The sequence below is a fragment of the Mustela erminea genome, chromosome 9 (assembly GCF_009829155.1).
Source record: "Mustela erminea isolate mMusErm1 chromosome 9, mMusErm1.Pri, whole genome shotgun sequence".
Classification (NCBI taxonomy): Eukaryota; Metazoa; Chordata; class Mammalia; order Carnivora; family Mustelidae; genus Mustela; species Mustela erminea.
In genome coordinates, this window is record NC_045622.1 from 47317173 (window position 1) to 47328595 (window position 11423).

At 39.8% G+C, this 11423-nt stretch overlaps 1 pseudogene; it reads right to left on the minus strand.

Moving 5' to 3' along the window:
• Window positions 1–798: 798 nt before the first annotated feature.
• Window positions 799–1234, minus strand: LOC116598240 (annotated as a pseudogene).
• Window positions 1235–11423: the final 10189 nt, after the last annotated feature.

Consider the following 11423-nt stretch of genomic DNA (forward strand, 5'->3'; position numbering starts at 1 on the left):
TTAAAATTTTTTTTTCTTGTTTTAGCTGTCTCAATTTTTTATTCGGATGGCTTCTGTAATCATTTTGAGTCAGAATATATAAAAAGAAGCCAATAAATCCAAATGACACACACAATAAAGGGGTGTAAGGTTAAGTTACCTTATACAGCAAGATAATTCATCAGAGAGCTCAGTGTACGTTTTGACACAAATTTATCTTGAGTTCAACACCCCATACCTGCTAGTCGTCACTAGGAGAGTGGCTCACCCAGCATGCTGGTTTAAAAATGCAGCTTTCTAGGTTCTGCCCCAGATATTCTGATTGAGTCATTTGAGGATAAAACTCTGGATTCTGTGTTTTAAAAGAGCATTCTCCCCTCCCCCAAAAAAGCTTCTTTCTCTCTCTCTTTCTTTTATTTTTATTTTTTTTTTTTTTTTTTTTTTTTTTTTTGCTTTATAGCTTTCATTTTGCTTTATAGTTTTGTTTTCTTTTCTAATTTTTCTACATTGACTATGTACTGTTCTTTAAAATAGGAAAAGAAAACCAGTACTTTATTTTTATTAAAAATAAATCTTCCAGGCTGTGTCCTGGAAAGATAGCTTTTGGCTATGTCCCAGTGTAGAGTTTGGAGGCCTAACTGACTCATTCTCATGACTACTGAAGCAAACTTAGTTACTTCTCGAGACTTCTTGAAGTACATTTTGGCCTCACCCCTTTTAGACTACTTCCAATCAATTAACAGATTTGACATTATTTTCTGAAAGTTGCAAGCCAATATCAAGACTCAGGTCCCAATCAGTCATTTCACCATTAACTGTTTTGTTGTCACTGTTAGTTGTTTATCAAGAGAAACTATTTCATAACCCAGTACTCATGTTCATAGTTCAGAAACACGGGTCAGTGACAAACTTCCATGGAACTCAACTCAAAGAAATTCTTTACATTCCAACATTACTTTGCACTCTGAAAGATACCAGCCTTCTTCATCTCCTCAAAAATCTTTCATGGAATCATAATTTCTGTAGAAATCTGCATATGTCTTCTTTCTTAGTTTGGCCACAGCAAACTTATAGAAAGCCACAACACCCCAGGTTACAGTGAATGCTCCAACATTATGAAATCGCAGATGCTTGGCAGGAAGGCATTGCAACTGAGGTCTCATCAAAACTCAACCAACCTCAAACCCAACGTCCTTCCTAACTGATGCAGAAATGCCCACCATTAAAAGCATTAAATGAGGGGCCCCTGGGTGGCTCAGCGCGTTAAAGCCTCTGCCTTCAGCTCAGGTCATGATCCCAGGGTCCTGGGATCGAGCCCCACATCGGGCTCTCTGCTTGGCGGGAAGCCTGCTTCCCCCTCTCTCTCTGCCTACTTGTGATCTCTGTCTGTCAAATAAATAAATAAAATCTTAAAAAAAAAAAGCATTAAATGAGGAAGGTAGGATTGAAATAGATGAAATAGAAGAAAGGTAGAGGCTTAAGGACCTTGATTAAATGAAACAGAAAAGAATAGTGCATAAATGTGTATAGATTATTTTCTAAAATACTTGCTTAGAAATCATGGTCTAACTTTTTAAATTACTAAATTATATATCTATAATTATAAATTAATGCATATAATTAAATTAAATACAAACTGGAGAAACAGAAAAGAAGAAAATGGTTAATTTCCCACAGACTACAAATTAAAAAGAACTGCTGTTATATTTCACTTATTTTCATTTCATTTTTTGGTAATATACATAAAACTATACTATATTTTGAAAATCCTCTGTGATCTTGCTGATTTTAATAATTTATACTTTGGGACAGTAATTCCCAAACTTTTCACCATCAAGGACTTTTTTTTTTACACACATAGACCTTACCCCCCGTCATCATGGATCCCAGATTTTGAAAAATATTATTAACCAAACTATACTAACTCACAATAATGACTTGTTTCATTATTTTTTAAATAGTTAAGACCATCTGTGATGGCCTGTCAGAGCTGATCTGTCCCACTAAGTCAACCATTACAAACCCAAAGTTACCACTTTCATAGACCCCTTAAATACCCAGGAACCTCACACCATGAATTAGTCTTAAAGAAAAAGCATTTGCTAAGCTAAGTTTACTCTAAACCCAGTCAAAATTATCACCACAAGTCTAAGTAGGTGGTATATAGATTAATGAGGGTTCAGAATCTATTTGGTCTTATCCTAAGTGCTCAGTCTTCACCTTGGAACTAGAAATGTTTAAACATTTAAAAACATACTTTGAAATGGAATCATTTCGAAATCTCTTTTTGAATAGATTAGAGGTTCTGCTTGAAAATACAAATGTGTGGAATTTCTAGTGGTTACATTGTTTACTTCAAGAAAAGTCAGTGTCCATAACGATTTCAATAAGAAATATCAACACAAGAGGTGTCAACTGTATTTCTTGCCACATCCTTGAATGTCTTCATGAGGCACACAGAGCAAAACCTACCCAGTGAGGCGAGATGTTAACATTATTGAATCAGAGTTAATTACAGAGTCTAGACCTTTTACAATTGCTCTTTATCTTCAAGGTATCTTGGTATCTTTAAATCAATGGATAGAGCCACAGGCTAGCTAGAACAAAATACTCTCTGGCCCTTATCATGGCTTCAGGTTGGATCTACTAACTTCGTGTCCCAAAGACTTTCTGTAAACGTCATCCTTTCCACACCCTGGAGTACTTATTCAGAGTCACTGGCCCCGGAGGAACTAGACCCTGGAGAGTAGAAGATAGCCAGTCTCTCCCCTTTCCCCCTGGCTCCTTTGCACCAGACAGGGTTGGAATTTTAGCTTGTATGAAAAGCAGCCAACTGTTTTCAACAAATAATAGGTAAAAGTTGCTTTTCTGGAAATGTGTAGTGGTTTTCTTTACTTGGGTCAAAGGAGTTAGAAGGAAAAGATCTGAATATCTCTTCAGTTCCTACTACGTGTGAGGCATGAGTGAGAGAAGTAGAATAGAGCAGTTAGAGCATGAACACTGGTACTACATTCCCTGCTCTGCTTCTTGCTAATTGTGAGACTATAGGGATGTCAGTTTCCTTATCTTAAAATTGGGGTTGTAATAGTACCTGTTATGAGGATTAAATGAGGTAATCTTAAAAAGTGCTATTAGTAGAGTAGGTGGGACATAGTAAGTGTTGTGTTTGATAAATTAATTTTGATTGTGTTTAGTGTTAATCATGTAAGTCTTATTTTCCCCCCACTGAATTATAAAACCCCACAGAATGGGTAAATCTAGGAAAGAGAAGGGGAAATTCATATTTCTCTTTGTGTTAGAGAATGCCCTACATCTACTCTGACTTAGATTGTATCTTATGCTTTACACACGTTTAATTCCAATCTTCTGAGACAGATGTTATCACCTTTTTACAGTCAAAGAAGCTAAATCTCAGAGAGCACAGTACTGGAAACAGATTCAAATCTAGTCTAATGACAAACTCCACACTCACTACCAAAACAGTTACAAGGAAAGATCTTGTGGTGTTCACATGGTCACATTCTCCTGTTGTTATCTCTTATCAGTTGCTCTAAAATGTTCAGTGTATGTTTCTGAAAATATACAAGGACATATAGTTGGGGTGCCTGCATGGCTCAGTCAGTTAAGTGTCCGCTCTTGGTTTTGGTTCAGGTCATGATCTCAAGGTCATGAGATCAAGTCTCATGTTAGGCTCTGCACTCAGCACAGAGTCTGCTTGAGTTTCTCTCTCCCTCTCCCTTCTGACCCTCCTGTTTATGGACTCTCTCTCCCTCCCTCTGTCTCTTTCTCTCTTTCTCAAATTTATAAATAAATCTTTAAAAAAAATACAAGGACATAGAGTCAATATCAGGCCAATGGGTCATAGGCACAAAAGCATTCATCCTACTTTCCCGAAGTAAATACAAATTTATGTGAGAGGAAAAGAAAAGAATAATAATTATATTCCGAGGGGAAAGGGTAAAGGAGTGGGAGGGATGAAAGGGGGAAAAGAGGAAGGAAAGGGAGGATATTTGGCTGACTAATAAATACTATAAACTTCTTAATTTATAAGACGATGAACACAAACATTCAGCAAGGATCATAAGGAACATGAAATGAGCTTCTGCCTAGAGGAAAGAAAAGGTCAACAGACAAGCATATCACAGGCCACCAGGAAGCACCCATGTGAACAGACTCAGGTGTAGTCAAGCATAGGCAGCATTCCAAGAACAGATGAGTTTCAAGCCAGGTATTAATAAAATAAGAACAAGAGTAAAGAGAAGACTGGGACCCATTGTCAACGCTGCTGACCTTCAGGTAAGGCTGGAGTTGGGCTTTGAAAATGCTGTTCAGACACTTAAGAAAGATTGCTCCACAAGACAAGGAGTTTAATGAGAAGGAGAAAGGAGATTGAGAGAACAGATGCGGAATAAGAAAGAGGAAAGGGAAAAAGAGAATGGGGTTAGTAGGAAGATTAAGACTGTTAAAGGTACAGATTTAAAAGATCAGACCATCAGTCAGACATTTTAATTTAGTACCTACTACATGCAGAACATTGAAACTATCTGCTGAGGATATAACAGAACAATAATACAGATACTACCATTTTTTGAATGTTTACAAATCATCAGGTACTACAGGGGTGCCTGGTGGCTCAGTCTGTTAACTGTCTGCCTTTGGCTCAGGTCATGATCTCTGGGCCTGGGACGGAGACCTGCATTGAGATCCCCGCTCAGAGGGGAGCCTGCTTATCCCTCTCCCTCTGTGTAGACACTCTCTCTCCCTCTTGCTCTCTTTCTCAAATAAATAAATGAAATCTTAAAAAACAAAACAAAAAAAAAAAACACCATCAGGTACTATGGTAACAAGTTACACCCTTTTCTTCTGTTTTAATCTTCAGAGCCCTGTGAGCCAAAGTCTCTAGGCTTGAGAGGTTAATCACAGCTAGTTAGTGGTAATCATGGATTACTAAACCAGGTCTATTTGGGGTTTTTTTGCTTTTTGCTTTAAGATTTTATTTATTTATTTGAGGTAGAGAGAGAGCGTGAGTGGAGGGAGGAGCAGAAGGAGAGGGAGAAACACACTCACTGCTGAGCATTTGAATTAAGATAAGGTACCCTCCTCCTCTCTCCTCATCTCTTTAATTTTCATAGGAATTTTCAAAATGTATTTGTGTATATTGTTATTCATAAAAAGGATCTACATTTATTGTAGAAAAACTGGAAAACACTGTTCACATGGTAAAAAGGTACTAAGATTTTTCAAACCTATACTATTTTATTTTTTTTTTTTTAAGATTTTATTTATTTATCTGACAGAGAGAGATTACAGGTAGGTAGAGAGGCTGGCAGAGAGAGAGAGAAAGAGAGAGAGAGAGAGGGAAGCAGGCTCCCCGCCGAGCAGAGAGCCCGATGTGGGACTCGATCCCAGGACCCTGAGATCATGACCTGAGCCGAAGGCAGCGGCTTAACCCACTGAGCCACCCAGGTGCCCCAAACCTATACTATTTTAAAAGGTATAAAAAACATCCTGCTGAAGCATGTGTGAAAGTTTCTGTTTTTGCACTCATATCAGCATTAACTATGGTCTTTAAAAAATGCCCATTTGATAAAGGGAAAGGAAGTTCATTGTTATTTCAATTTGCACTTCTTTTATACTACTGAGGTTTTATGGCTTTCTGTGTTTCCAGACTCTTCTATTTTGTGTCCGTGTGTGACACACTAATATCTCTTCTTCGTTTGCTTTTGGAATATCTGTTTTATACTGATTTTTAAAATTATATTAAGAATATTAACTTGGGGCGCCTGCGTGGCTCAGTGGGTTAAAGCCTCTGCTTTCGACTCGGGTCATGATCTCAGGTTCCTGGGATCGAGCCCCACGTAGGGCTCTCTGCTCAGCGGGGAGCCTGCTTCCTCCCCTCTCTCTTTGCCTGCCTCTCTGACTACTTATGATCTCTGTCTGTTAAATAAATAAGTAAAATCTTTTAAAAAAAGAATATTAACTTTATTACATGTAGCAAACATTTTTCCTAGTTTCTCTTGTTTCGTTTATAGGACATTTTAACATAAAGAAGGTTTTCAATTTTGCGTAATCAAATCTATTGAACGATTTGTGTTTTCCTCTTCTACTTTCTTCCCCTAGAAACAGCCTCCTCCACCTCACAGTTGGCTGTGTTATTTCTAATGAGCTGGGTTTTGAAGGAGGCAAGGGACCTGGATTGACTCAGAGGAGAAGGAAAGGATTTAGGGACAGAGGGCAAATGTAAAGATGGGGCTGATGCAGCTAGGAGCAGGGATGAGGCCCAGGGACTGGCAAATAGACATTGTATTGCATCAGTCTATGGAAGGCAGACAAGGGGAGGAAACCATAGAGGGCTGGGGCCTTGAAGGCCAGGTTGTGGAGCCTGGTATTGATTTGGTAAACAGAAAATAGAGACTCAAGCCAGCTTCTCCCAAAAGGGATTCCCAGGTGGGAGAAGGATGGTAAATAAGCATAAATTTGCAGGAAGTTGCACAGATACAGGGAGCCAGAAGAGCTGGGACACTGTTGCTGTAATCCAGGCCCCAGGTGATGACACAGTAAATTAGCACAGCCAGCTAGAGAAGTGGAATGAAGAGGCAGGTCCAGGGAATAATTCTGTAGGGAAAACAACAAAAAATAAATAACAGCAATAAGATCAAACACAGGACTAGTGATTTAGTGCAGTAGGAGGCATACAAAAGATAGAAGCTATAATTTCTGGGTGCTGATGGCATATCCACAAGCACCTGTCCAGGGGCTGGGATGAGAGAGGGCAGCTCACTGATGGAATGAAGGAAGCTTGATATCAAGCAGGAAACTGCGGGACTTGATTCTCTCTTCCCCAACACATGACTATGAGCACAACCTGTGCTTGGAGGAAGATAAAGCAGCTTTCTGTCTCCTTAGGGATGTTTGGAAACCAACTAATTACTGAACACAGAGCCTCATTTCTCAAAATTGAGAAATGACAACGTCTATGTCCGTATCGTTGCTTCTGGTAGGACCCTCTAAGAAGGGTTACCAGATAAAATACAGATCTCTGTTACATATGAATTTCAGATAAACAGTGAAAAAAATTTTGGTACAAGTATGTCCAAAGGCTCTCACGGGCGATAGTTATATCTAAGAAATTTTTTATCTAAAATTCACATTTACCTTGGTGTCCCATAAGGAGAGATTCCAGAATCCTCTAAGAATATGGAAATTTGTACTTCAAAGCTGGTGACAGTTGGGAAATGGAAAACGTGGCAGGATATTTCAATTTCCCAAAGCAAAGAAGATACAAATCAAGAGGAGGGAAGAGATAATAAATGTTGAATCAATGAATTAACAATTCTTGTTTCGTGAGCACTTGCTTTGTGCCTTGCTGAGTACTCTGGGGGCTTCACTCAGGAGCTTACAATGAATTTTAAATTAATTCCTAGAATCAGGCACTTACCAAGCATGTACTGAGAACCTATGTGCTAGATTCAGGCGTTGGCACTAACTTCTCAGACAAAGAACATAGTATTGGAGCTTTAAACAATAGGAGAGACTAGAGTAACTCAGGAAAAAAACATTCAGAGACAAATTCAAGATGGAATCTAACTGGGAACTGAAAGCATGGCTTCTAAGAGCAACAGGGTGAGCTAAGAAGTGATGTCTCCTCTATCTTCAGGGCTTTCCTAAGCTTAGGCCATAGTTCAAAGGAAGTAGCGATCAACTGAAGGTCACACATTAATTACAGGACAGGGGCTTTAAGGCAAGCCCTGAGTCACTCCGAAGCTCTTTCCACAACACCACTCTGCTGCTATAAGGAAGAGCTCACGAAACATGCCAATTGCTTGCCCTGACGCGAAGATGAAAAAGTCCATTCTTTTTTTTTCTTTTTAAGATTTTATTTATTTTATTTGACAGACAGAGATCAGAAGTAGGCAGAGAGGCAGGCAGAGAGAGAGGGAGGAGGAAGCAGGCTCCCTGCTGAGCAGAGAGCCCAATGCGGGGCTCGATCCCAGGACCCTGGGATCATGACCTGAGCCGAAGGCAGAGGCTTTAACCCACTGAGCCACCCAGGCGCCCCGAAAAAGTCCATTCTTCTCACACAAATATCTTCTGAGGAGAAAGCGCTGAGCAGGAGCTTCCCTCACCAGCCTCCTCCTTTCTCCCAAGGCCCTGGATTCTTTTGGAGAGGAGTTTCTTCTGGGAGACGGTTGAGAGTGCAGGTGAGTTTTCCTATGAGGATGAAAGTTGGTGAAGGGGTCCTTATTTGACCGACCTGGGAAAGCTAACCTAGCCCTTCCTTGTGCCAGAGCTCTTCTTCATGTCCTCCTCTACCCTGAAGTGTCAGTGGCTCAGCCTCTGACACAGAGTGACTGGGAGGTTATGAGACATCCACAGCCCATCTACTGGGAAACCTGGTGTCTCACAGCACTGTATCCTTAGGGCATGACTAGTATAGGACCAGTGACACAGGGACTAGTGTTTTTAAGAGTACTTCACAATTTATGAAGGGCTATAATCCACATATTTCTCTTATTACTTGGAAAAATCTGGGAATTATTTTCAGGTGGAGAGCCCAGATCTCAGAGATGACAGGTGATTAGTCCAAGTGCACACTGCTTAGAAATATTAGTTAGGGTTGGGATTTGGGGCATAGGCTCTTCTAATCCTAAATCCAAATCCTAAATCCTAAATCCTAAATCCAAAGATCTCCAAACTATGGACTTATTTAGGTTTAAACATGTTCTTTTTTAAAACAATGAGTCCTCCTATCTCCAAAAATGTTAGTCTTCAAGAACCAACTTTTAATACTCTACCACAATATCTCAATTATTTGTGAATGGCTCGCTTTTTTTTTTTTTTTTTTTTTTTTTTAAAGAGAGAGAATACATGCATGAGCAGGGTGCAGGGAGGGCAGAGAGAGAATCTTAAGTAGGCTGCAGGCCCAGTATGGGGCTCAATCTCATGATCCTGAGTTCATGACCTGAACCAAAATCAAGAATCAGACACTTAACTGACTGAGCCACCCAGGCGACCTAGTTAGTGGCCCACTTTTTAAACTTAAGGTGAAATTTGTAATGTTGGCATTTCAAGGAAAGCTCAAGTTTTTTTGTTTAAGGCATATATCTTCTCCCCTTTCAGGAGGAGGGCCCTGTGTTGATTTTCCTGAAGCTCCAAGATGAGGGGGGAGGTCACAATGAAGAGAGGGGGTCTGGAGTAGGAAATGGGGCTGGTATAGCTCCTGACAAGGAAAATCCAGCACAGAGTCCCAGGGAGCTCACCCCTTACATTTAGTTGAATAACCAAATATTTACTGAGCACCTAGAATGGCTATGTGCTGGCTTTATAGGACTCCGGCCATAGCCTCCCAGCACATAAGAATAGATAGAGAAGTTAATGGGTCATTTCAAGTTTCCTCTTCCTACAGAAAATGCATGCAGAGTAAAATAAAGGATCAGTGCCTGGCTTTAAATTCTAATCACAAATCCTGATCTACTGGTTGGAGACCATCAATTTGTCTCTTTTCTCAAGGTCACATATTTTGAGCTTTTAGTATTTGCCTGGTGATATGCTAAATATTTTTAGATTTTTCATCCAAGACTCTGTTTCCTTGTCTGTAAAACAGAAGCAATAAAACTGGCTACCTTTCAGGGTTGTATTAGATGAGATGATAGTAATAGTCATAATCTGTTGAGAGTGAACCCTGTGCCAGGCATGGTGGGAGTGGTAATTATTTCATTCAACCTTTGCCAAACCCATGAAGTAGGTACTATTTTTTGAACACATTTCATAGATAAGCACATTGAGGTTCAGATTGCTTAAATAAATTGCCCCAGCTCACACACAAAAAATGAGTTTGGACTCTAATATAGGCTCGTCAGAGGTTAAAGTTATATGTTCAATTACTGATCCATGGTGTGTTCATATAGTGAAAGTACAAGAAGATTGTAATGCATGATTTAGTGATGGCTGTTCTCTATTGGTCGTCTCTAATTCATTCTGCAACACTACAGATAGTTTTGAAAATTAAAATCTAAAATTTTCTCCATTAAACAACATTAGACAGACTTATTTTTGACAAATAGAAAAACAAGGCCATCTCTTGGAGGCTTGGAAGCTAAAGTGAATACATTTCCACTGCATGCTCCCTTTCTGCCTTAATTAATTTCTTTCTGGTTAAAAATAGGTTTTGGTTACCTTTAGGAACAACAATTAGGGCGAAAAATTCACCAAAGGGCAACACATACACTAAACTGAAAGTGAGAAGATGGAGAGTGGGTAGGGAATTAATATTGATCAAATTCGTCTTTATGCTGTCATCTGAAGTATGTTATTCATTCACTTTGCTCAACAAGATTTATTGAGCACCTATTGTGTACCTGGAACTGTACTGATGATGACCTATCAAATTCTCACCACAACATTGCAAAATGAGGATGTAGAACCCCAAAGAAGTTAAGTAATTTGCTAAAGGTCACATGATCAGTTGTTGACAGAACCTAGTTTCAAATTCTGGTCAGCCTATTTTCAGTCTGTGCTGTTTTCTGGTTTTTGGGTTTTTTTGTTTTGTTTTGTTTTGTTTTTTAAAGATATTATTTATTTATTTCAGAGAGAGACAGGAGTAGCTGAGGGAGAGGGACAAGCCTGTCGTGAGCCTCAGTCCCACGACCTGGAACCACGACCTGAGCCAAAACCAAGAGCTGGTTGCTTAACCACCCAGGTGCCCCAGTCTATGCTACTTTCATTATACTGGTGATGCTGGGAAAGGATTCTCTGAGATTCTAAGTTGACAAGCCCATAGTTTTTTTGTTTTATTTTTTATTTTTTTTTAAAGATTTTATTTATTTATTTGTTAGAGAGAGATCACAAGTAGGCAAAGAGGCAGGCAGAGAGAGTGAGAGGGAAGCAGGCTCCCTGCTGAGCGGAGAGCCCGATGCGGGGCTCCATCCCAGGACCCTGAGATCATGACCTGAGCTGAAGGCAGCGGCTTAACCCACTGAGCCACCCAGGTGCCCCTTGTTTTGTTTTTTAAATTGGCATGTATTTTATTACCTGATTTGGAAGATTTCTTTGCTCCAAATGTATTTCACAACATGTGCTCAGGTAGATATTTTTCTTCACATACTTTATTTATTTTGAAGATTTTATTTCTTTATTTGAGGGAGAGACAGAGAGAAGAACACAAGCAGGGGGAGGGGCAGAGGAAGAGGAAGAAGCAGGGTCCCAGCTGAGCACGGAGCCCTGACATGGGTCTGATCCCAGGACCCTGAGATCATGACCTGAGCCAAAGGCAGATACTTAACGGCTGAACCAGCCAGGCACCCCATCAAGCTCATGTTTAAGTCCCGAATGATAAACCCGCCCCTTGTTCTCCATTGGTTGACTCATACTTCCAGAGAAGTTGGAAATTAGAGGAGACCAATAAAAGATTTCTGTGAGAAATCTTTCTTATAGATTCAGGAAAC